The sequence below is a fragment of the Polyodon spathula genome, chromosome 17 (assembly GCF_017654505.1).
Source record: "Polyodon spathula isolate WHYD16114869_AA chromosome 17, ASM1765450v1, whole genome shotgun sequence".
Classification (NCBI taxonomy): domain Eukaryota; kingdom Metazoa; phylum Chordata; class Actinopteri; order Acipenseriformes; family Polyodontidae; genus Polyodon; species Polyodon spathula.
The window spans coordinates 3,591,751-3,618,939 of record NC_054550.1 but is presented as its reverse complement, the minus strand read 5'-3'; the positions used below and the strand labels follow the sequence as shown (position 1 = coordinate 3,618,939).

The 27,189-nt window shown below is 39.1% G+C and overlaps 1 pseudogene; it reads left to right on the top strand.

The window, feature by feature from the left end:
• The first annotated feature begins 1,119 nt into the window (after positions 1-1,119).
• Positions 1,120-26,009, top strand: LOC121330081 (annotated as a pseudogene).
• The last annotated feature ends 1,180 nt before the right edge of the window (positions 26,010-27,189 follow it).

Below are 27,189 nucleotides of genomic sequence, written 5' to 3'. Positions count from 1 at the left end.
AGCAGCTTCTATGATGGACATTTGAAAGTCTTTTGTTTTGAACACAAGATTGTGGCATTTTTGTGCTGGAGGTTGTGTACTGCAACTACAGCATCTCTAACGATGTTGAAGTGCTGCAATACATTCCTGCACTGGAAACCCCAGCACTAATTGTTATTTCCAAACCTTCCCTCATAATTTTTTATTTTTTTTCTGTCTTCTGAAATATTTGTACCCTCTTCAAAAAGCACCCATCAGGCAAATTTTAAGATCAAACAATATTATTACTGTAACTGTTGAAACGATTTGACAAAGAGGACTAAGGGCACCTGCCCTCGAGAAAACTGCATATTTCCATGGCAGGTACTTGGAACATCAGTGGCTAAAGTAAAAACAATCTTTCCGTCTGTCTCTTAAGTTGTTTAAGAAAGCTTTACGAAGACAAAAAGAGATCTCAGTATGCTATAGGCCTGCTGGAAACCTGTATACTTGCTTAGGACATTTCCTGATGTACTGTGGGGAAGCGATTTGGCACATTGCTTAGAAACAGAGTCGCGGGGATGGATAGTGAGATGCTGGGGATCGTTTCTTCCTGAACAGTTTTATAATTTTCCCACTGACTTCTACTCCACGGATGGCTGCTTAAAGCATTCTGGTTTATTTATTTAAGGCACGCAACAGATTCCACAGTGGGTGACATCCCAGACCTAATCTGATATTCTTTACTTTCCTGGCAGATTAAGCATTGTGGCTATTCCTGGGTAGAAAGCTGGAAGGAGGTGTGAGAGAAAGTGGGTATTGATTTGATAGCCATTTGATTTGTTATTGCTTTCCTGGAACATCAGGGTGTTTGTGGCTGATTTGGAGGCAAGCAGGCAAGTCACAGATAGCAATACTGCAGTGAATTCCATTAAATGCGTCAAACTGTTTTTTCCGTGAACAGTACTTGATTTTTTTTGTTTTCGCTTTTGTTTAGTTTTTTTTAACTGTGTCCTAAAACAATACAGAAGCCAATAGCCAAGTGGTGTCTGGATTCATCAGCTCTAAAAAGTCAAGGTTAGTTTTGCGGATACACTGTGTTACAGGCGTACATTTCAACTTTTTGTGATCCATAGACTATACAGCAGGGGTTTTCAACCCATGGCTCTTGAACCCACTGAGCCCACTGAGCTCCACAGTATGCTGTTTTGACTAATAAGGAGAGTATCCCATTCAAGGCTGTTTGTCAGCTTGAAACAGACTGCAATGGCAATTGGCTGTCTTTGGTAGAAGCCAGCGGAGTCATAATGCAAACACATTGATGCTTTTGCTTAATGAACACAAACATATCAATGCTGTGTTTTCATGCAGTCTAGTTAAACCTTGTCTCTCTTTTTGTTTTTCTTTTGAAAGGTTTACGTTATCAAGAACCTTCCAATCCCTCCCCATGTTTTAGAGGTCTGTGAATGTTGATCAGCTCTGTGCCAATCATGTAATCTGTGGTACAGTATGGCAATGTGGCTTTCATGTGTTGTGGAATGCTGGAGTGACCTTGTCATCAGAGTACTGCATTATCTTAATCTTAGTCATTCTGTGACTGCTTAGCCAAGGCTTGCTATCTTTTAAAAGGTTATGAAACGAAACAGTAAAGATCCTGGTAATTCATGCTGGACACTTTACATTAGTAATGACTTATATGTGCCAATTTTATATTTTTTTTATTCCAGACTTAGATATGACATTTGGGGCAGGAGGACACAGCAAGGCCATTCTGCAACAGGCATCAGGCATCACTGTGTTGCATTGGACAGAGACCCAGTGGCACACCAGATAGCTCATCAGCTGGTAAAAGAACACCTGTAAGTATAGTAAACTTCCCAGGCACTTCATTAGGAACATCTGTATCCACCCTGTCTAAATCGTATGTTCCTGTCTATATACACTGTGTTACGGGCTGTTAGGAACTGAAGTACAGTAGACAGGCCTTTATGCCAGTCTATGCTACAAGGAAAAGGCTTTGTTGATGGGGCCCATTATCTCAAGCAGAGAATGCAGGGTAAGTGAGCAAGCTTCCCTACAACTCCCAGCTCATGCAGCACGGAGTAAAGAGTTAAACAGGAGAGCTAGGTGCTTCGATTCGTTGGTTCTTGTATTTAATAAGAGGAGAGAGAGAAGGAAATGTTTGGGTTTCTGTTGCTTTTGCGTGGGCAGGGGTTCTTTTAACGTTGATTCTGGGGAAGCCTCTGTCAGGGGAATCTCGGCTCCAGGAGCTCAGAGAAAGAAAGAGATACATTTCCGTAAGTAACAATATACGCTGCCAATAAACCCTTTGACACCCACTTGAAGACATAGGGGAGAAAAGCAACTGAAATCTAGCAATTAGCCAATATTATTGGAAGCCTGTTTCAAGGCACCATAGCCCACGCAGTGCCTACACACACAGGAGGCAGATGAGTTTTTTTCTTCTTCCTTTTATAATGCTCTGTGCTGCAGAAGAAAGTACAGCCTAAAAAACAAGGATTAATAAGGATATTAGTGCAAACTTCTTGCATAAATTCTGATTGTATTGCTGCTTTGGATAGAGAAGAGGAAGGAGATAAACAGAACCTCCTAATGAACTGCAGACAACTTAATTTTTTTTAATAAATTAGCTAAACAGTTATTGTTTTGCAGTAGAGCGGGATAGTGGTCTACGTTAAGTAATGAAAGGTTCTCTGGTGCACTGTTTTAATACTCCCACACCATGGTAACTGAGTCTGGGGTTATTGCTAGCTCTAACATGTCATTCGTTACCCCTTTTTTTTAATAAGCCTAAAGAAAAATGTTTCTCAAGCGGTCCTCAATTTCTTTGTTAGCCAAAGGCACAGTTATGTATTTGTCAGAAGGTCAAAGGCATGATCATTTCTTCCTTTTGACATGCAACTAACTACTTCTTTCAAAATGGGTAATAAGAAAACGATAAAGTACAGATTTATCTAACGACACACAAACAGAAATTGAGATCCATAGCAGTAGACTGTAATGACTTCAGTTTCCCTACCTATACCTAACACAGTATTATGTTAGATGGTGTCATGGGCACAGCAATCTGGTCTCCTGAGGACCACTGCAGCAACAGAAACTTATGATACCACTTTGATTGAAAAACTTAATAGATCCCAACACCAGAAGTCCAGATTTCCCCTTTTCCCTTGCCCTTTACGCTCCTGTTTATTTCAGGCAGCTTTGACCTTCTGAGTCTGACCTGACCAATCTCAAATGAGCTCATTCCTCCTTGTCCTTTCTGTTTTCCACAGATTTGTACCATAACGAAAGAGGCTATATTACATTTGCGGAGTGAAATGACAAAGAGGGCAGCGCTCCATACAGAGCGGTCAGCGACAGCAGCAGCAGGGGACAGCGGTGCTGTATGCTAATGGTCTGATGTAAATGTGGCTGGCTGTGATAGCTCCCAATCTAATCCATTATCGCTGTCGCTGTCCCGCATTTTAAGGAGCAAATTGTTGTGCATATCCAGGTATCTCTCCGAGCTTGATTGGTTTTGTGACTGCCTGTATAGCCATACGCAAATTAGATTGAATTGTTGGGATGGAACTAATTAAGAGAACCCTTCCAGTCTGATTGCACACATTTCATGGTAATAAAGAATGACCTGCTAAACGGCTGAGAAGGGGTCGCCCGGAATAGGAGGTCATTGCGGTTTTGACTCCTGGCTACGGGTTTCTCTGTTTCTACAGGTCTGGCGTTAAGGGTTCAACTAATTTTAGTAGTCAGGAAGCATCCATATACAAACTACCACAAGCGTACATCAAATAGACAACTACACCAAAACTACCACTGTACACTGAAGGGGAACAAAACTGTTCGACTAATGTGTGCCAAACGCATGAATAAAATTCCAACAAAATGTACCACTAGAGCCAATTGAAGGTCGATGAAATGCATGTTATTACCATGGGGGTGTTTTATGTGTAGTGAGGCTTACCTAAACATTAAGTAAGCAAGTTAATGTATGTAGTCTACAGTACTGAGTCATAGGAACATGCGAGGATCAGTACACACACAGACTAATGCATTGGGGCGGTGTTTCTAACATCATGTCTTTCAATGCTGCTATTCAGCTAAATGCATGCATAAAATGTCTTGAATGGATAGCTAAGACTATTGCTGGTTTCGTGGGGTGAAAACCTACAACAGCACCCAAGGTCCCCAGTATTTAATTACATTTTACCACATTTGTGAAGCAAAAAAGAATAACACTGGTCATTAATCACAGACAGAGTTGTGAGGTCACCTGGATTTAGGGGAATGCTGTTGGTCTGTCAGTTTTCTGAGGAGTGAGCATGTATGGGAGATAGATATATGTAGTCAGGTCTGGAAAACTACACTACTATGAATGCACATGTACCGTATGTGTGTAAAATGATATAGTATCGTATGCTTTATACACATGTCCTTATTGTGTCAGGGCCCAAACGTTTTAATTCAATCCTAATAGATACAGCTACATTACATGAATATATAATTTTCCCCAAATGTTTCCATGCAGCAGAGTTTGTTCTAACACTTTTTTGCATAGAACGACTTTCCTTGTTTCTTTCTTCCACATTTGCAACGGTTTTCTTTGAGCGTTATTTGAAAGAAAGCAAAAAAGAAAACTATTCTAGGGGTCACTGGTTTCCTTGGTTCTTGGTTAATTTTGAATGAATGAATAATAATAATAATAATAATAATAATAATAATAATAATAATAATAATAATAATAATAATAATAATACAACTAGCAGTAGAGGGAAGGTGTTTATATATAAACAAGGAGTGGTTACATCTTTGGCTGGATTTCTAAGCTTTTGGACAAAAGGAGAAAAGGGGCAAATGTGTTCAACTGTTGCCTCTGATCATTTAAGCTGAAACTTATTTTCTCTTGTGGCTTCTGTAAAAACAAAATGGATTGTTCTTTTCCAATAACCCCATTGCATCTGGTTTCCAGTGAAAATCAAGAAAGAAAGAAAGAAAGAAAGAATAACAGTACAGAAACCTGCAGCAGCAGCAGCTTCTCAAAGAATCAGAGAAGGCTATGCCTCAAGTATTCCTGCCTGTCAGATATTTCCGTCCATGCTCACCTGTTCAAAAGAGATCAGTCTGTGGGTCGTCTTCAGCAGCTTTGACGCACTTGGGCTAGCTGGAAGGTCAGCACTCGGGAATATTTTAAGCTTGAATGGCAGCCTGAACATAGATTCATGGAAGCAGAATGCACCATACCTTACATCTGGAATGAAGCAGGCGATTTTCATAAAGTGACGGCTTTTTCTGACATCTCCTTGTCCTGTGATAGTTTCCGGCAGCAGTAGGGAGCTTGGTGGGGTGGGCAGTCTTTGCTCGCTCACTTGCTCACTCGCTCACTCACTCACTCACTCAGTCAGTCATTCTTTTAATCTGAATTTTTTTTTTTTTTTTATTCGTTCTGGGGAGTGTAACCCATTGATTTGCTAAGTATCACTTGTACCTGTAAATGAACTGTCATTAAATTTAACATAGATAGAGAGTTTGAAATTATAGTTAAATCAAATTCAATGATTTTGAAGTGCACACATGTAGTAATATGGTTCAAATCTCTAGATCAGTTTTCATTGTGCAATCAAAATGAATGCATTTGTAGTGTTCAAATTTCAGCTTTCTAGGAGCTGAGTAGACATTGAATGTGAGTACATATCTTTATGTGAAATTCAACACTATTACATGTACAAAAAAAAAGGAATCACAATATGAAACCAATATTTAATGAAAAATGTTATTGGCACAATACTCAGCCGTTAGAAGAAGTATTTTTGCTGGTGAGTTGCGTGTAATATGTATGCATGTATGTATGTATGTATGTATGTATGCACATACGTATGTATTTTTTACATTATACACACCAGGCTATTTCCTGAGTGTGACAAGCCTGTCTCTTGTTTATTCATGAAATTATTATTATTATTATTATTATTATTATTATTATTATTATTATGGTAGTGTCATTATCTTCAGCGCTTGTTAACAGTCTATATTTATAGTGTCAGTGATGCATATTGAGAGTTTAAATAATGAGAAACGTTTTTATTCAGCCTATTAACAGCTCCTCCAGAAAACCTGTCTTTTTTTTTTTTTTTTGTGGAAATGGTGGTAATGGAACCAGGTGTGATCTGCTGTTGTGTAAAAAATAATAATAATCATCAAACATTTGGATTGTTTTCTGTTATAGGGGATTGCTTTGTACTTGACCTGAGTTATTATAGTAATGTTAATTTCACGTCAAACTTTTCTGGAATTTGTGTATTCGTAATCAAGGTTTGAAGCTAACTTCAAAAGCCGGGATTCTACAGGAGTTACTTTCTGTTTTTGTACATATTGATGTATTTTATTGTGGGAATTTAGCATAATACAGATAAGTGGAAAAGAGGGTAGGTTATACAGATACAAATTGTACGGACAGCCAACCAGATGCTACAACAAACCAGTTTAGCACTCAGGAGAATATTCCTAAAACAAAACCAGGGTGATGACCCGCTAAACGATTTTAAATGTCTAAGTGTTCAACACAACCCACCCCATTGATCTCCTGGTTCTAAAGCCCCCTGTGATTCCCATTTCAAATCTGTGAAGTCTGCAGTCTGGTTGTAATCTCTGGCCATGTTAGCCCTGTGGTGAGCTCTGAAAAGCCAGAAGCATTGTGATGCTCCATGTGTAATGGACAGCTTTATAAACACAAGGAGGCGAGAAAGCAGATACAAAGCCAGTGCTTTCATTAAACTTCTAATTGATAAAGTACTGCTTTAGGGTCTTAATAATCCCATTGTGGGTCAGGCTTATTGCAAGCCCTGTTGGGTTGCCGGGCATCAAAGGTTTCCCTGTTTCCGTGTTCAGTGTGAATATCCTGGATCCTGGCTAGCATACACTTATTCCTTTTTTGTTAGAGTTAAACCGAAAACCCCCCCAAAAAAACACTTTTGTGTGTAAGTATGGGATCCGTGTTTCTATTCCTCCTCCAGAAGATTTTTTGTTATAACCAGCATTAAGTCATAGGATAGGGGATCTCTAATGGTGTGTGTCTTTCATTGGGGAGTCAATGGAAATTAATGATGTCTATTTATCTATTTTTTACCTGTGATGAGCAGTCTGTGTTCATAAAAGACTAGGAACATTTTTGACTGTCACTCTTATAGTGTCTTAAGTTCTGAATCAACATAAGTATGTCATGTTGCCCATGTTTTGACAGAAAACCAGCCTCAAGCAATGCAATGTAGGTGTGACTGTTTTTGCAATGAAACATGCTGTGATTCCCATTGATATTATACCACTTACCTAATGAATCGATTTTGCATTGCAAATATAGGAGGGTGTCAGTACGGTTGGGGAAGCATTGTATACATTCTGAGAAGGCAAAGTTAAACAGGTCTTGACATGGAATGACACACACATTTCTCCCACACTACACCGCTGCTCAACTCTCTGCACTGGCTCCCTGTCGCTGCTCGCATCCAATTCAAAACTTGTAAACGCCTACCTTGACCTTTCTGCTCCCTCCTATCTCCAGATTGTCATTTTTCCCTATACCCCCTCTCGTCCGCTCCACTCCTCCACCTCCAGCAGACTAGCTGTACCCTCCCTCTCCTCCAGAGCCCTTGCCCCTTAGTGGTGGAACAACCTACCCATGGATTTCAGAACTGCTCAGTCCCTGACCACCTTTTGGAGCCTCCTCATGACGCACCTGTTCGGACAGCATCTGTAAACCTCAACTCTTGACTATACTGGACTATATGGCACCCAGTTGTACCAGTTCTTGCATCAGCTTGTACCTGCACTGAACTGCTCCATACCTTGCTGCATTCAACTACTGCTCCTAACCATAACTGTACCTTGTATTTGATTTTACTCTTATAGGTAACTGTACCCATGTTTTTTGTATTTGCTCTTATTGTGAAATCATTCTCATCCATTTATCATACTGACTACATGTTCTTACTGGACTTTACTCATATAAGCACATAGTTACTATAAGTGTTAACTGCTTTTAGTCAAACTTGCTCTTACTTATACCTTACTGTATTCTTTATTTTGCTCTTACTTAAATGTGATCTTATTGTACTTTCATAACTACTCTTATCTATATTATGATATTCTGTAATGTGATATTTTATACTGTGATAATGTGTAACATGATATTTTATAATGTGATACTTTGTACTGTGATATTTGGTAACAATTGTCGCCCTGGATAAGGGTGTCTGCAAATAAATAAATAAATACATAAATAGATAGATAATGAAGCATAACTTATCTTCAAATCAAGCCCATGTTATGAGAGCCACACAACAAGCATTCTGATTTGACCCAGATGACATTACATGGCAGACTACCTCAAAAGGAAGACATGTAAACTAAGAAGCTTTATCTAAGCTAATGTGGCACCAAGTTACATTTTTGTCTAGCCAACTTTCAATACTTTCCTTTTGAGACCTGCGGTACATAATGAATGGAAGATGCATTTCATTAGCTCTAAAACCTGTTAAGTCTGTTCTGTTTTTCTTCCTATCCAGGGGCGAGCAGCCATCCTGCCAGAGAAAAGGACATCCCTGAAGCTGACTCAACCCACACAAAGGCACAGTGCTTCACAGTCTGTAATTTCTGTGATAAATAACTTTTAATCTCTCACTATTGGTTTTGTTGTATTACTATGCAGTCCTCCTGTGGAGCATTAAATGCTACATGGTTTTCCCAAACTCTGGTCACTGTGTACCCAAAGCTGCCACTTTGGGTATCAATAATTTCAAAGCTATAAGGCTCTTATCCTCCCTAACTCAACCTTGATTTATATTTAGTGTCGGTCAGCCTAACCCACTGTATTTTGGCAGGTTTTCCGTAGAGATGTTTGTGTAGGTGGGCTTAAACAGCAGAACAACAATTTGTCTCATTATGCAGTTTTTTCTTAGTCTAATATAAAGGCAGCTGAAACCTATTAAAAATTGATATGTTGATGTAATAATTTAATAATTATAAAACTACATGAACAAAACAACAAGTTTTACTTATGCTACAGAGACTTTCTCAAACCATGCAGCTCTTATTAGGAACTTAATGTAACTCTTTGAAGTATATGTCAGGGGTTATGTTTGCATGACTTTACAGGTAAGTATATTTTTTATAATAACTCTCTTCTACACTCCACAGGATGTTTGGATCTCAGGCTGACCATCGGAGCCAGGAGCACACAGGAACCGCACAGGTAAATAGGTAAAATGGTTGTACTTTATTAAGGCAAACAACAAAATCAACAGAACATGGTATTTTAATTTTCACAAAGAAATGCCAATAAGCACACTTATACCCCTTAAAATAACAATGGCTTTCCCCGGGGGGTGCTATAAGTTAAACTCCACACAGTAAGTATTCAGGTAAGTAAGCAGTATAGTTCGGTCCCACTGGAGGATTTCAAAATACCCAACACTGTTTAGAAGGTAGCTTAATTATGTCCACAATACTATTAGTGTCACCTGACCTTCAATGGCTGCAGAGTGTCTCGTTTCTCAAAGGACGAAAAGCAGTCTTCTTTAAAGTGGTCTTTATCCAACTGGCTCCTTGCCAATACTATGCATCCAAATCCCACGCCCACCTCCAGGGGGTCCTTCCTCCCTCCCTCCTGGAGAAACAATGAAAACAATCAGTCCTTAATACTCGCTCTCCCCTCCCCGTCTCACTCTCTGAGCAGAGCTAATTCACACACCCTGCATTCGGTTCCTCCCTACAAGAGCATCAGTCTTCCAACCCGGCCACTGATCCTTAAGTCTGTCCGTATTCTTTGTAAACCTTCTTCTGGAAAGGAGGGAGAGAGAAGACAAGCCCTGGAGGCAGACAGAACTACAATGCAGCCGCACTCATAATACAATACAGATATCTTCCAGTCCAACAGTATACTTATTCCATTCATAATCCCTATGTCCTGGAGTCGTGTAACAGTTAATAAGAACTAACACTAGCATCCATCAGACGGGACGCTTGCATAAAAAACACGAGTTATACCGCAGTTCGTTGTGAAACAGTATCCTCTTAATCTCAACAATGCAAAGAGTACTTAACTTTCTTTCCTGTGACATGGAGTCTTCACTGCATTTAGTTGTGCTGTGCTATTTCCTTCTGTTCCTCTTCAGTGAATCTGTTGCTTAGGCTCTGCTCCGCCCCTTCCTTCCTTCCTTCCTTCTCTAAAAATGGTCACGGTCCAGTGTTCCACCTGTCTGCCCTTTTCTGTTCTTTTTGTTCCAGTTATATGGAGGAGCTAATCAAGGGGTACTGATGACTTGCACATGACTACAATCAAGGTCCCAGTCACTTGTGACTGTGCCTGTGGTAAAATGATTAAAAGGATAAAGCATACACATAAAACTCCTTATTGGGGTTTCCCTTTGGGTACATAAAACATGTAACTTTAACCCCTTATTGGGGTATCCCTTTGGTTATAAAAATAATAAAACACACAGGATACAAATACAATAGTGCAGTAAAACAGTGTAAAAAACAACACACTAATTTGTGTAACTAAAGCAGTATATAATACAACCACCAGTGATAACACAATCAAAACCTTGGTCATTTGTGAAATAGACTCATTTTATTGGTTATTTTATTGTACCATTGTGGTACCGTGATATAACATAATATAACAATAAAAATTGTTTTGAATTGGGTTCTCGAGTTCTAATGGCTTTTGCCATTGGACGGTAACTGACATTGGGCTACTGTACCTTTCCCCTAGTACATAACCAGTGCAATGCCAAATAGTGATAGAAGATCAGTAAGCAATGGTCATCCCTAGGCATGTTGGTAGCCCTCTCCCCTTCTCTCCAGGTCTGTACCAGTGCCTCAGAGTCAAATCAAGTGCTGTCAATCTGAAAGCTTTTCAGGCGTGAAAAATATAGTACAGATACTTTTGCAAAAAAGAAAGAAAGAAAAAGCAAGCGCAAGGGTGTTCGATCCCTGAAGAATTAAATCAGCACAGTTCATTCAACTAGATAAACTGGAGTGAAAACCAACGCTGTGTGTGTGATTTGTATTTTATTCAGGAGGAGCCTGTCACTGCCTTTACTGGTAAGCCAAAGTGAGCTGCTTGGTGGACTGGAATAAGGTTCTGATGTCAAAACGTCTACCGGAAAACCATTAGCAGTGCTGAACCCTTTGTTTTCACAATCACTTTAAAGTTTCATGAATGCTGTGGCCCATTAGGGTTGATGTGTTACTGAATTATTAATGGGTTTTTTTTTGTTTTTTTTCTCTCATTTTAATATAATAAAATATTGCGGTATTGAAAGATTCAAGCAGGCTACAGTGCTATGCCTTAGGTTTCAGTTTCCTTCCTGCTTTGTTTTTTGATTTATAGCACAGGGACTGGTGTGTCATGACATTGGGCTCATCGTTAACGCCTCACGTTCTAAACGCACGTTACATCATGTGTCTGTAATCATGTAAACGGTTATGATGTGAGACATTTTAAAACAAAACCCCTTTTTATTTGCACTGCTGTTTAACAGGGATCCTTAAAAAGTGTTTTATCATCTTGCAGTGTGAACTAGTTAAAAACACTTATGGTAACCATTAGATTGATTAATCAGCTTTTGGAAATTATCACTGACCACAAAATTAAGTACACGTTTATAATTTGAACACACTCTTTCTTAAGCTGGCATGGTGTGACTGTGGAGACTAAATCTTTCAGCACTTTTGACTCTGTACCTGTCCCAACTAGTCTTGTTGACAACCTTGTAGAACAATTGGTTTTGTAATCAGTTTTTAGGTATGGTTCCTAATGGTTAAGTTCGAAATAGATATCAGAGTTCACCACACCCTGAGTTTGTCATAAGCTGAAAACAACTACTTAACCAACAAGACAACACAGAGAGGCATCACAAACATACCCCAGCCATGTCTTGCAAAAGCCTGCTGGTTGAAACCTTAATAGAATTTTCTACAAACAATTTGCTGACAAGAAACATGGAGATACTGTGACACATTCCTGCCAAATTCCTCTGATATAAATCCATATGGCATTCCAATTGGAATAAACCACTCAGTGAACCACATGGACCTTAATAACACTAAAGGGTGCAAATAACCCTAAGCTACCAACCATGCAGACAAATTTGCTGGCGGTTATTCTCCTACTAGACAGCTCTTACACCTGCAACAAGGTCAGTTCATTGCTCCTACTTTTAATGCAATAGCTTTATTCGTCCACCTATAATTGTATTAAAATGAAACCCAAGGGATGACATGGCCAGGAGTTCCAGCACTTGAATAAACACATGAGGTGTGAGTGGTGCTGTTTTCTCATTGGCATGATAGAGAGTGGAAAAGCGGTATTGTATTTGATCTGAGCAACCCCCCACAGTTTTTCTCAAAAAGAACAGACTGGAGAAAAAGAAGTCAGGTGAATTATGCTGACCCTCCTCATCTAAGGTTCGTCCTTCTTTTCGGTTAAAAAGGAGGGATGTTGGAGGGGGGGGATTTCCTGCACTTTTCTGAAATAGAATCAACAACTCGCTGGGCGGGCGAGGGTGATAGTGGCGGGATGGCATTTTGATGTGAGAGAATAAAAAAGGCAGGGTCTAAAAGTATTACCTGTTTGATGTCTTAGGAGGCAAATAAGTAAATAGGAATGCTGTAGGCAGAACGGTTTAGGTAAAAAAAAACATCCTTCATTCTGATTAGAAGCTTTTGAGACGCATGCCAAATAGTGATTGAAGCGCAGAAACAACCAAGGAACAACACAACAGGATATTAAACCAGTAAGAAAAAAGGTAATATAATAGCAGGATAATGTGATGATATAAAATATTCCTTCTACTGTACTTATTTATATTGAGATTTAATTAGAAGATTACATTATTATTAGGCTTCCAGGCTGGTTTGGGAAGCCTATTGTTATTGTAAATATTTGTTAGATTTTTTTATTTTATTTTTTTATTATTGTTGTTTTTCCTCCTAAGACTTTAAACTGCTCCTGTTCTTGCACGTTGTAACCAATCAACATGAAACTTGGCAGGCATCAACCCATGTAGATTACAGTTCAGGAAAAAACCTTTCAAAATCTTCTTGGGAACCGGTCAACCATTTAATCTGAAACTTCTCATCTGTCATCAGCAACAAAACTTGCTACAAGCAGAAGTTGCTGTGATAAAATTTACTATAAAAATGGCTGCCACAAAACGCTCCCAGACATCAAACTGCTTCTGTTTGTAAACCGTTTAACCAACTAACTCTGAACTTGGAAGCCATCATCGTCGGACAATGGAATTCAAATATGCAAAATGGTGTTCTTTTGTAAAACAAGATGGCTGCCAGACCTGCTTTTCATTCTGAAATTTAAAAGTGCTTCATTTGAACATGGTTTAGTTGATTAACTCCAAAGATGACAAGCATCAACCTTGTGTCAATACAACTAACTTTTTCAAAAATATATATTTTTTCTTTAGAAATCTTTCAAAATATTCGGTCAAATGTAAAACTAGCTTATAGCTCCTTACAAAGTGCAGATAGGTTAATGGTTACTATGGAACACATATAGGAAACCATATTCACTTTCCAAAAACCACCTTGCCTGTGACCTCTGACCCCTTTAAGGTCAAAGTAAAACTAGCTTATGACTCCTTACAGTGCACACAGGGTTGTGGTTACTATACAACACATTTAGAAAACCATATATGCTCTATTCAAAAATTACCTTGATCGTGATCTTTGACCTCTCCTTAAGGTTAAATGTAAAATTAGCTTATAACTCCTTACAGTGTGTAGATGGGATCATAGTTATTATGGAGTTTAAAGTTATAAAGCGTTGTGAGGTAATGAACTAATGCAGTATTTTGAATTGAAACTATTCCATAAAACTGATCTGTTGCTGACACTTGCGCTGCAATGCTACAGCTTGCCAATTTCCTGCTGGTACTGAGCTTGGAAGCTGTAAAATGGCAGTTCTAATTATTATTATTATTATTATTATTATTATTATTATTATTATTATTATTATTATTATTATCAAAAATAAATACATAAAGGAAATAAACATAAGTGAAAGGGTCAGTGCCCCTAGGCAGTTGCTTTTTATAAAACGTTCACACATTATTCTGTTGAAGGGCTAATGGTGCATTTGAATGAGAGTCACTCAGGCAGAGAGGCAGTGCCCCTTCGGTTTACAACATCAACCATCATTCCGGTCTGTGATCTCTGCTTTTCCACAGGCTTCTGGCACCTCACTGTACTCATTACATTTCCGACTGTTTCATATTTCAGCGTTTCTTTGACAGCGCCGTCGACTGCATTGCAGCACGTCAAACAAAAGACTGGTTAAACTTACTGGGTTCAATTAGCGCTGGTTATTTTCCCCTTTTTTTTTAAAAAAGTGACAAACAGCCACCCTTTCCATTATTTCCCTTTCACAAGTACCAGAATACTTCCGTAAACACAATTTTCTTACTGAATAAGAGAGAAAAGTCCATGTCTCTATCTGCTAAGCGAAAGTTAGAATAGAAGTTGTATATATATATGTATGTATGTATGTGTATATATATATATATATATATATATATATATATATATATATATATATATATATATATATATATATATATATATATATATATACACACACACACACACACACACACACACACACACACACACACAGGGGTGCTGGAACTAGGGATGCTGACGGTGCACCCCTGGCTTTGCATGGCTTCCATCATATACAGGGGTTATACACACATATACAGCATCCAGAATGTATCTCATAAGTGAAGTACCATACTTGACTACTCTGCTTTTGTGCTTAGCTGCACACAAGCCTAAAGAAACGGGACAGCAGGATTTTGAATGTTGTGCATTCTGTCTGGCTTGACTGTCCCATGTGTGACTGACTCTAAATGAAGTTAAACAGGATTTGTTCACGTCAACCTTGTTGACTCGAGCCAGTCTAGGAACACAAACAAGTTAAATGTATTTGCTGGATATTCTTTAGAAACGTTGCCCACAGTAAAAGCCTTGCAAAGTGTAGTGAAGCACAGTGAAAGCATGGTAAAGCACTATGAAGAATAGCAAGGCATGGTAAGTCATATTAATAAACATGGCAAAGCAGGGTAAACTATGGTAAATGCATTGTATAACCAGTCATCTGATAAGCAATTTTAAACATTAAGAGATCTTCAAAAAAGCATGCAAATAATCTCACTGGATTGCTTTCTTTATTTATTAAACGGAGACACACAAGGCATGTAAGATGTTTTTGTCAATGCAAAGACATTGTAAAGATGAACTTGCTAAAGAGTAACTTGCACTGTGCATTTTGCATCAATGGGTGTTATCCTCATGCTGTGAACTAATCGAAAAATATCCCTTTAACTGAATCAGTCAGGGGATTCTGAACACCCCTCCATGGTGTGACCTCCAGGACTCCACACTGTGGGGGGGGAGGGGGGCGAGTATAGCACGGATGTTGTTGAAAAAGCACAGACATTGAATGTTTTTCTTTCTGTTGCACTGAATTTTTTTCTCATACACGATGCCAAACAGTTTCCCTGTTCCCTGTTAATGAAACTAGTTGTGAGCAGAGCTGTCAGAGCTTGGGAAGCTGTGTGATTTATACCCTTGGACAGTGTCATTACACAGGCTTGTTTCTAAGCATTCTGTTTTTTTGGTTTTTTTGGTGAGGATGTGTCCCTACTGTATGTCACTGTGTTCCCCTTCACAACCCCTTACCTCATGCAGTGCAAAATGCTTTCTAAATGCAATTTTACCCATCTACAATGCAAATTGTAGCAGCTCTTTTAAAACTATGTACACGATATTTATAAACTATTATTATTATTATTATTATTATTATTATTATTATTATTATTATTATTATTATTATTATTATTATTATTATTAACTATATTTTGCAGTAAACATGTCCACCCTCATGGGCCAGTTTAAGGATCTGCAGGAGTGGAGCCTGGGAGTCTGGATTGGATCCTGCTGGACGCAGGTTGCTTCTCAATGCAGTTTGAGAGGGGCTTCTCCCTCAGCAACGACGGCCAGTAACAGGTGAGCAGAGACTCTCAGCAGAGAACCGACCGGACATGAGCAGTAAGAAACAGTTTCTCCCTACATTGAGCTCCATGTGATCAAGGTATCTACAGTGGAGTTCGTTGCTACTGACGCCTTGTGGTTTCAGATAATGGATCAATTAGCTGCCCGAATGTACTGTTATTAGTTCATCATTTAATACTTTATTAACTGTGAATGACGTTTCATATTGTCGTCACCCCCCCCCCCCCCCCCCATTAGTCTAACATAAATAATGAAAAGAAAGTACTAGTAACCATTCAGTGTATTTTTATAAACATTTGCTATGGCTGTATCACAGCTTCGGCATGACTTGTCATAGCATGTACAAACATTTTGCATAGGTGGGGAGAGTATCTTTTACCACTCCTCTAAACAGTTTCAATGTCTCAATACGTGAAGACCTGTCTTCTATTCACAAATCTCTTCAACTTGATCACTATATATTTCCAAATACGCGACAGTACGATGTATGTCTTTTAAGCCTAACAGAAGCACAGGCAGGAGGCTGTACAGCAGTTTCGCTTACATAAGTAGTATCATGTAGAATTGGGGTAGGATGCCCAAGTCTTTTCGTGGGAAAAGATAGTATTTCAGATTATTTAAGTGTCTAGAAAAGGTTCTGAAGACAGTGGATCCCAGACAGATTTAAAGCTGTTGTAATCCAGAGTAGAAACAGAGCTTGACCTTGAAGGCAGACCTGACTCAAGACCTGAGCTAGAGACTGGCAGCTTTGAATTGTCCAAACCATAAACAAATCAAGTGCCTGTAACCCTAGGCTGCTTCCCTTTTGAAGAGCTACAGATGAAGCGCAGCAGGATGTGAAGCCCAGCTGCAGCGACTCAAAGATGAGGCTTGTAATGCAAAGCTAAGCTCACACCTGAAAGATTTTTTTTTTTTTTTTTTTATTACTATACTGTACTGTAAATTGAAAACACTGCAGAGCCTACAAGGGTGTCACATTTGGAATTCTGCAAAAATTTGTATTATGAATTTGAAACTTTCTCTCTTTGGGTGCAGTTTGTTTGGTCTGTTATTCCTTTGTGGGAGTGCACAGCAATTCCCGGTGCAAACTGACTGGCTTAAGACACAGGATTGAGGCACCATTGAAAACTAGAGGATGCAGGCATTGTCTTTATGTGCACTCTATTTAGAATAGGTTTGCAGAGTGGCCACAGAGGACATGCTTTGGAGGAGGCTGTTGGAGATACAAATTAATACCCTCTTGAAATACACTGGCCATCAGTGGCAGCTGTGGCTCATTATACCCACTAGTAAAACAGCACACTTCCTTTGCAGCATTGGCCATTTTTGTCTTTATATTCATCTGTATATTCATTGTTGCTGCCTCTCCTTCTCCTTCATCTTCTCCTTCTTTTCTATTTTAAGACCTCAAACTCACAGAGCGCAGAGTCTAGGTCTGCGTGTCTGGGCGCTGTGGAGCTGCACCCCTTGTCAATAGAAACTGACGTCAGTGATCTAATTGGGCCCTTCTTTGTGCGTAGGTACCTTGTCATGCCCAGCGCTGCTGATGCAGTGGTCAACAGGCGCTTGCTCCAACCTGAGAACATACAGGGAGGAGAGACACACGAGGAAAATAGCTTCAGCGATTGTTCAGGCACGCAGCATCTACCCCATCACCAGAACGCAGCAGCTCGCCAGCATAGTCACAGGTACCCTCATTAATTCTGTACGGTATCTCAGAGAGAAAAAAAAAAAAAAATTAATCCTGTCTGTCCCTCTGGGATCTATTTGTACTGGAAACCAAGCCTCATCTAATCCTGCCTATCATCCTCTGATGTCAGCCTTGTGTTTTCTTAGGTCTGACTACTGATGAGGTTATTATTAATAGTCTTGTTTTTTACATTTTTTTCTTTAGTTCCTTAACAGGTAGGAGTGGCACTGTCCGAGAAGCCATCTCTGATAAGGCTGTTCTAGGAACAGTCTCACCCAATTGGCTCAATTAGAACACTAAAAGATCATACCACCCTGGCTACAGTGTATCCGGTTTCTTGAGAATAGTAAACTTCTAAAGAAGATCCCCCAAGTGGAAAGGGAAATAAAAATTAGATTTTTTTTTTTTTTTTTTTTTTTTTTAAATGCTGCTGTAGGTAAAAGATCTTCACAGAGCTGTAATAGCCTGGGGCAATAAAGAACTCTAATGGGCTACTGGATTTGGGAAAAACTCAAAAGAGCGAAATCCTTCCTGTTTGTTCAACACAAAGCTGCCTTCATGATTCATTTAAGTTTAGTTGTGTGAATTTCGTGAGTGAGCATCATGGTAAAAACAAACACAGTTCTTTTTTGTTACACTGCTTACAGCATATTAACTGAATATCGAATAGTGTTCTTGGTTGTGTTTTATTAGACAAGATTGTTAAGACTCTTTCCACTGCTTTTGTATTTACTTAAACGTTCAAATTTACTAAACAGCTTGCTAAAATGTACACTTTACCAGTGCTTAATACTTTATCAGAAAGAAGTTCTCTCTCTCTCTCTCTCTCTCTCTCTCTCTCTCTCTCTCTCTCTCTCTCTCTCTCCACCAAGCCAGACCATTAATTAATGATCTTTCCGCAAGTTATTAATATCTGTACGATCATCAAACATACACTGGTGGTAATTACACCAGTTTGTCATTGTTTATGTACCTCAAGTAACTGTACATATGTTACATATTTAATTAAGTGCATGTATGTAACACAAGGTAACGTTGCTACTGTTTGAGGAAGGGGACGTTCAGGGCATTAAATATGCAGTTCTGGAAGAAATGCTGTGGTCAGATGTGCAGCGAAGTTTGGCTGGGGCACACACACAATGAGTCATACCCTTTAATTGCTGCTGCCTGCAACCATGAGCTTCCTTTCCTGTCATTTTCAAACCCCTTGAGTTTGGGATGCCTCACACTACACAAATTCGTTCCACAGAGGTCGAAGTGCTACACATCAATACCGCACCGCGTGTGTTAATACAAGTTTGTAGTATGACATTTCAGCTCCATAGGAGCTTTTCAGGTATGAGCTGGAAAAGGCTACTACCCTCTGGGGTGTGTGTGTGCGGGTGTTGCAATCAGGAGCTTTTAGTGTTTCATGTACATACAGAACTGTAAAAATCATTGGCATTTAGTTAAGCGAACAGATACACAGTTGAAACGTCATAGAGTCACATGATTTAAATGGAACGGGTAAGGTTGTTCAAAGTTGGCACTTCTCAAGTTCAAAACCCAGTAAAGACTTTCTTGAGTAATCTGATGCCACAATATTGGATGTACAGAACAGAATGATTGCTAACACCATAGAAAGTAAAAGCAGTGTAGAAAACAGCAACAGGGTGTCCCAAGCATCATATACTGTGTAATATCGATTTAGATGTTTTCTGTTCATTTAACTGGCTGCATCCACACATCAAAGGACCTGAATTTGTTCCCCTTTGCTTAAAGACCTGCAAGAAATAGAGAGGCAATCAATATTAAGAATTCTGCCTATGATGGCTGATGTAAGGGACAGCGTGCACAGCCATTTTTATCATTTTTAAAGAAGAGTGGTATTCATCTGCAGTAGATTGAACAATGTAAATGTATTTATAGAGGGATTTGTCACAGTGAGCACTAAGCAAGGGGTCCTTCTGTACACAGGTGCTATTTTGCCAAGGTTGCGAAAAAGCATCTGTGCATTGTAACCGTTGCAGTTCATTTTTCTAATTAGTCTAGCTGTTTTTTTTTTTTAAATGTCATAATAGGGATAATTAGCAATCAGTGCTATAATACAGCTCAAAGGGTCACGACAGGTATGCAAGGCCAGTACTGCATGTCAAAGCTGAAAACTAATAATACTTATTCTCACAAAAGAAAGTCTGTCCAATGTAACATGCTAACACACCTGAAACATTTTCTCTGGCAAATGGAGTTATCTTTAAATTATGTTTAGAGAAGTAATATAAACATAAAAGGCTAACACATTTTGAAAAGTATGTTTAAACTTGGACATTTTCAAATGTTGAAAGTTTTTATTTATTTATTTATTTATTTATTTATTTATTTATTGTGGTGTGAGAAGGAATAATTGTTTTTGCTGTACATGTTATATTTAACCCAAACTTTGGTTGTTCAGTTAAAGTTCATGTGCTACTTTGCCCAGACGTTTGGCCTCTCTTCTGGTACCCCTAGAGCAGGAAATGACTGGTTGTTGTAATTACTGGGAGAAATATTGTGCCTAAACTGCCCTTCTAAACACAGCCCCCCAACCCCAACCCCCCACTGCACTCTGCAGTATTCCTTATTTATGTGTTCATTTCAAATCTGACCATATTCTGTATAAGTTGAGACTCCCACATTTTTCATTAACAGGTAATGAGACAGAATCTATTTTCAGTTAATTTGCGCAGAGAAATTTGTGACATGTTATTCTGGGTTATGTGGTGTATCAGTTCCTATAATGAATCGCCTGCTTCGTGCCTATTTCTTAAGTGTAGATTGGATCAAATACAATGTCCAGCTGTGCTTCCGGCTATTCACCAAGGCAACAACAAAGAATGCATCTTACAATATAGCTGCATCTCGCTTTACTTACCATTGTGCATGCACGTCATTCATAACCTTTTGGAAAAGATCACCATGGCATATCATTGTAAAGTATGGTAAAGATTGATAAAACATGATGCAAACCCCTAAAAAAGACAAGAAATGTACTGCTCAGAAGAAAAGAACTTGGCACCCACGGCGACTGGACTCCACTAATAAAACATGTTGAACGTGTATTAACCTCCATAAACAGGCAAACGTAATTCAAGGTGTTCTTTAAGCATTCATAAAAAAAATTAATTAATAAATTAAAAGCCCACGGGCTACAACGTCCTACAGTTCCAATTCCATTAAATGAAATACAATATAGTGTGTGCACTGTTCACTGAAATACCTGAATGCTAACACAGCGCACCACCTAATGCACTCTGCTGCCGCAAAAGTAGAACACCTAACAGGAGCTGCTAATGGTTCTGCCAGCGGGGATATTTTTGAGCTGATGCACTTGGGCGGCTGCTGGCTGGCCCACTCAATGCGAGAGGGACAGGGGGAGCCCCGCACAACCAGGGCATTGTTTAGAAAAGGAGCTTTATTAACTGGAGCAGCAGTGTGGGTCCCCCAAGCTTCAGGGGGTGTCAGATTGCAATGATAGAATTTGCAGAATCACATCTGCGCTCAGCTGACAGCAAAGAACTGCTCAGACTTTGGGGTATTAAATCAGCGTTGACCAAGGAGGTCAGTTGTTACCTACCTCGCCCAATCCACTGGGATTCATTTCCTTTCCATGCCTATTCCTGAGCCATTCCCACGCATATGTACATCATGCAACATTTAAATACACAGTCCTACTGTAACATCATCTTTTCCAGTAAGCCCCACTATATCTTAAATTGTCCCATATAAAAGATTCACACTTTAAACTTGTGTTTGGCTCACATGTTTTAAAGATCTCCAGGATCCATGTGTTGCAGTGCAATGCAGGGAGGTGGTGGAAGTGCAGTATTGAAACACCTGTTTACCATAAAGTCTTTTTTTTTTTATAGGACAATGTGAGCCCCACAAAATGGTGGTAGTAGAAATTGGGTAGGATTTATTGGAGTTCTTCTATTGGCTCTGTATACTTTTACCAGAGCACACCACCTAATGCACTCTTGCAGCACTGAAGTGAAATATATATCAAGAGGCGTTGATGGTTCTTCTAACAGGATTCTTTTTGGGGCTGGTGCACTTTGGAGGGTGCTGGCTGACCCACACGGCACGGGGACGGGGGGGGGCTTGATAGTGATGTATAGAAGAGCCAATGACCCCCTGCCCTGTCCAGCAATAACAAACCAAACAGGCCGATAGGGAAATAAGATCAGTCAGGAATTCAGCTTTAATGGACAGAACTCTCTAAACTATCATTGTGTTGGGAAATATGTTGAAGGAATCTCCAGGAATTAGAGAAACATCAAAAAAGTGTCAGCCTTACTGTAATTTCATCTTCTTCGATTTCAAGACAGAAGCATCATTAACTGCTTCCACCACTTTCATGCGGTTAATGTTTATGGCTGCATTTACTGTTTTCTCCAACTGCCACACTGGGTGAAATGCATGCTGACATCTTTTCTTTGGAAAAAGGACAGGGCTAATCGAAAACATTTTCACTAATCCCGACATAGGAATTTGTATTCCGAAACTATTTTTCCGCGTCCGTTGATTTAAATGCCAATGAAAAAAAAAAAAAAAAATCCCCTTTAACTTTAAAGGGAAATGCCCCCATTTAACCTGCCTTGGAGGATATTAAGAGCAATCAGCATTCTGTTAATATCGTTTATATGAGGAGAAAGCTGTACCCCAGTGACTTGTAAGCATTATAATGGAAGTTGAGTAAAATTTGAAGGTATTTAAAGTAATGTCTCCCATATGAAGGAAACTATTAAACACAGAAGACCATACATGTGCTGATGCTGAAATGTTTGTAATCATCGTAAAGCCATAAATTAATTTATGAACCCTTTCCAGTTTACGCCAGACCTCGTGCGAAAGGACAGTTAGATCTTTGAGGACGGTTTTCAGCCAGCATGCACCTCTTCAACTGGCTCTATCTCTTCGGTGCTGTGCTGGTCTGTGTCGTACAGACCATATGTGCTTTAGAAAGTCACGTCCATGTTCCCATAATACTAAGCCTTATTTTAGGAACTTAGCATTTAGATTAATTAGTGTACCATATGTAGAAACATTTGACCTATTTATTTACATCATTGAACACTTTTCGTTGCCATACATGACCTGGCAAAATCATATAATTAGGAATATGGTATCTGACAGTAAGACATTGGTGGATCTTTTCTGTATTAATACATTTAAATAATACTAACAAGTTACCTATTGTTTCTACATGATGATTCCATATTACCTAAAAAATCCATTGCCTTTTTTACCAGGTATCTGTCAGTTAGCCAAACTGTAAACCATCATCTTCCTTTCTGTGTAAAATACTCATACAATGGTACCAATCTACTATATCAAACTGAAAGGTACAGTGTTTTTCTTCTTTTGTGAGTTGCAGCAGTTTTTAAAAGAAATTGTCCTTTAATTTTAGATCAGGGTGTCAAATATTTGGCCCTCAGGACTGTATTGCTAAAAATAATGACCACTTAAAGAGCAGATTGGATGTAAGGGGACCACTTTAAAATAAAAGGCTATTGTTTTACATTGAGGAACATGGCTCAAACAGTAAACAAGGGTATTGATTTTGTCTGTCTGGTGTCACTGTGGGTTTCTCAAGAGCTATGCTGTGAATTAGAAGACAGGGCCTCACTGAATAAATAATGAAATAAAAAAAAAAAATCTCTGTGATATAGTTTGTTATTGTTAACACAGGGTTTTAAAGCCCACGCATATTCTTCTAGAATGAATACTGCTGTCAAAACTTCTTGTTGTCAAGATTGTGGCTGGGAATTGTTGTTGACTGCAGTGTCTGGACACACAGAGTGACTATTGAAATTGGTCAAGGGAGACCGTTAGCATCATTACATCTCATTGGTGTTTAAAAAAAAAAAAACGAATACAAAGAGGGTGCAGTTAATTCTGTACATCTATTTAAGAAAAAGGGCCTGTTGCTTATTGATTCAATGATTCATACAGGCTCACGTAACCAGTGCTATGCAGAAGCAGTTTACATTTATGTGAAAGAAGCAAAAGATTGATCTCCAAGGGGGTTCTTGGTGACTGTTCAAACAGAAAGGCTATGGGACTCGCGAGCCTGACAGCCACCAGTTTCAGCAGCACTGTGGGTGTTGCTAATGGAAGGTCCACAGTATCTTCACTTGTGTTTGTTGGAAGGGAATTTCTTGGCCCCCCTGAGTGGTGTTCAGTTTTCAGTGAGTGCAATTCCCTTATCTTTAGTGTCAGAAAGCATAGCATGCTGGAGGTCACAACTCTTTTGTTTGAGTTGTCATTAGCTGAAAGATATCTGCTGAAATATATATATATATATATATATATATATATATATATATATATATATATATATATATATATATATATATATATATATTTCTTTTAGCAAAGAACACTGTTCAGCCTTGTACATGTCATCCATTAATGTATAACGCAGATACGGTCTTCACAGAATCCTTCTACTTTACAAACCTGGTATCAAATGCATTCTTAGGTAAATTCCAGTACCGACGAGCAAGCAGAAATCTAATCATGGATCTCTGGCCTCACTTATTCAGTGAGAGGGGTCTACAAGGTGTCTAGATACATGACAGTCCCTCAGGGATTACCACCTCCACAGTCATGAAAGTAACTCTTTCTTGAGTAACTCTTTAAACATGAGTAGTTTCTGCAGCCTTAGATTAAAAGAACCTGTCAACCTTGCCTTCAGCCCTGGATCAAAGAGTCTGCCCACCTTGACTGAAACAGGAGCTTTAACTGTATATTATAGATAGTTAGATATTATACAATGCATGGCAATGATGTCATTTGTATAAGAAGTGTATTAGTTATGTAAAAAATATTTAAAGAAAGTAAACTTATTTGGGAGCCACAAATACTAATCATTTATAGTAAAACAAATCTTTATTCTGAAAAGGTAACTAAGTGGAATCAAGTGAGACCAGAGGCCCCTAATCTCTACCACATATCCTGGGAATTTGCTGGTGCTAAAGTGTCCTGAACTGTAGTCATGATGACTTGTGTTTGACGCACCCTGTCACTCTTTAGAGCTTTTACAGAAAATAAAAAATAAAAAATAAAAATATTTGGGAATAAACTTTTCACTCTCATGACCTATGACTAGTTGTCTTCTTCAAAGCAGAATCATGACAAGTCATATTCCTGCTAAATAGCTTGTTGTACTGCCGTGCTTTATTACACTCAGTCTTCTGACATAGCACACAGAAGGAACTCTTTGTGGGAAAGGTCTGATTGTGGGGGAGTGAACCCAATCATCTTGCAGTGTGCGTAATTGATAGTCATAAGAAAGGCTGTCTTTTTGTGACTGTCTTCTGCACAGAGTCCTATTGATGGCAAGTGGGCTGAGGCTAGGGTCACAGACGATTTACTCATATCTGGCTTGGAGAACAGTGTGCAGACGCAATATTTCCTATTGTTATAAGAAAGGGAGTTTTAAAACACTCTAAGTGAATGATCAGATAAACCAAGGACAATGAAAAGTAGATTTCTTTTTCTCTCAATATTTTTTTTTTCACAGATGAGTCATTTAAAATAATTGATTTCATGATTTGCCATACATTCCCTCTCTTTATTGAAACATCACCATGTCAGATGTGAACTATTTTTCAATTGCCTACAATCTGCAAATTGCACTCTCCATTTCAGATGTTAATGCATTAAAACACAGATCCTTTTCAAGTTAGCGACGTTCTGTTTCCAGTTATGCACAGCACATCATGTGTGAACCTGTTTATAATGGTCAAATCAAGTTTTACTGACAAAAATGAATTTGTTTTCTGTGTTCATGAAGTCGACTCTGCACATTGACTTGAACCACTATCACGCTGTTCTTTGCCTACCTAGCAACCTTACCTGCTGTTGCCCTCTACGCCCGCAGAGATGGGCTGTTCCGCCCAGCCCACGAGGCCACCAAGACCGGATGCGGATCTTTGTGAGCGACGAGCTGAATGAGTTGAATGCAAGCCGCCGAAGGCTTGCTGAAGCCTGGGCCTGTCTCAGCACCTGCGCCCACAATCTCAGCTCCTGCCAGAAGGTCCGCTAGAGCCGACAGGGCTGGGTAGAGGAGGAGGATGATGAGGAGCCGTCTTGTGGTCCCCGCTTTGCAAACTGGCACCACGTGCACAAGAAAGTGCTGACTCCAGATCCACAGGAGGTGCTGGAAATTCCACGTGGGAGATCTGCCAAACCCAGAGAAGCTTGGAAACGGCGAAAGAGTTCGCAATAGTAATCAGTCCCTTTAGTTATCAGAGGACCGGGTTCGCTGAGCCCACAACATGTGGTTTAGGGGTTGAAAGATTGTGGAGCAAGTTGTCAAACATGATCTATTGCAACTGGGTTGACGTGAGTGAAAAATAAAATCAGTATAAAGGACCAGATGTTCTATGTTCTCTGCAAGTGCATAGGTTAAAAAAAAAAGTATTTTGGTATTGTAGTACCGATTGTCTCTCGCCTTTTAAATACATATACAGATAAAGGAACACTAAATGATGGATTCGATTGGGATATGGAGATATATAGCACTCGTCACGGAAGACTTTGTGTCATGAGAAAGCAATCAAACGTGATTTGCTTCTCATCCACTTGTGTGTCTTTCACCTGTTATTATATTTGAACAGTCACACGTATTTCTTGGACATCATTAATCTGTTTGCTTATATAGAGAGAGCTACAGATATTGCCTTAACTTTGTTTTATTGTACTTGAAATCTAATGTTTTAATAAAAAGGTTTTGGAAAAATAAACATTCATAGGGGGGCCGCTTGGGTATTTTTATTCAGAATCTGAGCAGATTTAAGATTTCTCATCTTTTCTGGCATGCACATTTAAATATGGATGGAAGACTTGAGTTTCCAGATAAATACAAAGCATACGTAAGCCTCCTGCAAAAGGAACATCCGTCTGAATTCAAATAGGGGGACTTTGGTCAGCAGAGGTGCTACTCAGCAGAGCTTAAATGTGCTAGGTTGCTTGTCAGAAGTTGATACAGATTTGTTCAATTACCTGTGTACAGTGTTTGGGTTTGTGTGTACATTGATTGAAGCCTTTCAGACTTTCTCTGCAGCTGTCAACTTTCATTATCAGTCTTCTGAACACAAATAGATTAAGTGTCCACTGGGATCATTTGCTGTAGATACAGCATGCACCGTGATATCCTTGTTACAGATCCCAATTGCAGAGTCTCTGGCAAGTTTAAAATGATCTTTTAAAACTTTAACTAACTAACCAATGGCCAGCTGATCTAGACCTTGATTACAGTAAACGAGGATTACCTTTTCTCAGACTTGTCTGAGAATCTGTTACAAATCATGCAAATTGAGAACGACGGGGATTAGTGAAACATCAATATTTGTGCACCACTTTGAAGAAATTTGAACTAATTTAAAATAGGGGAAAAAAATGTAGTC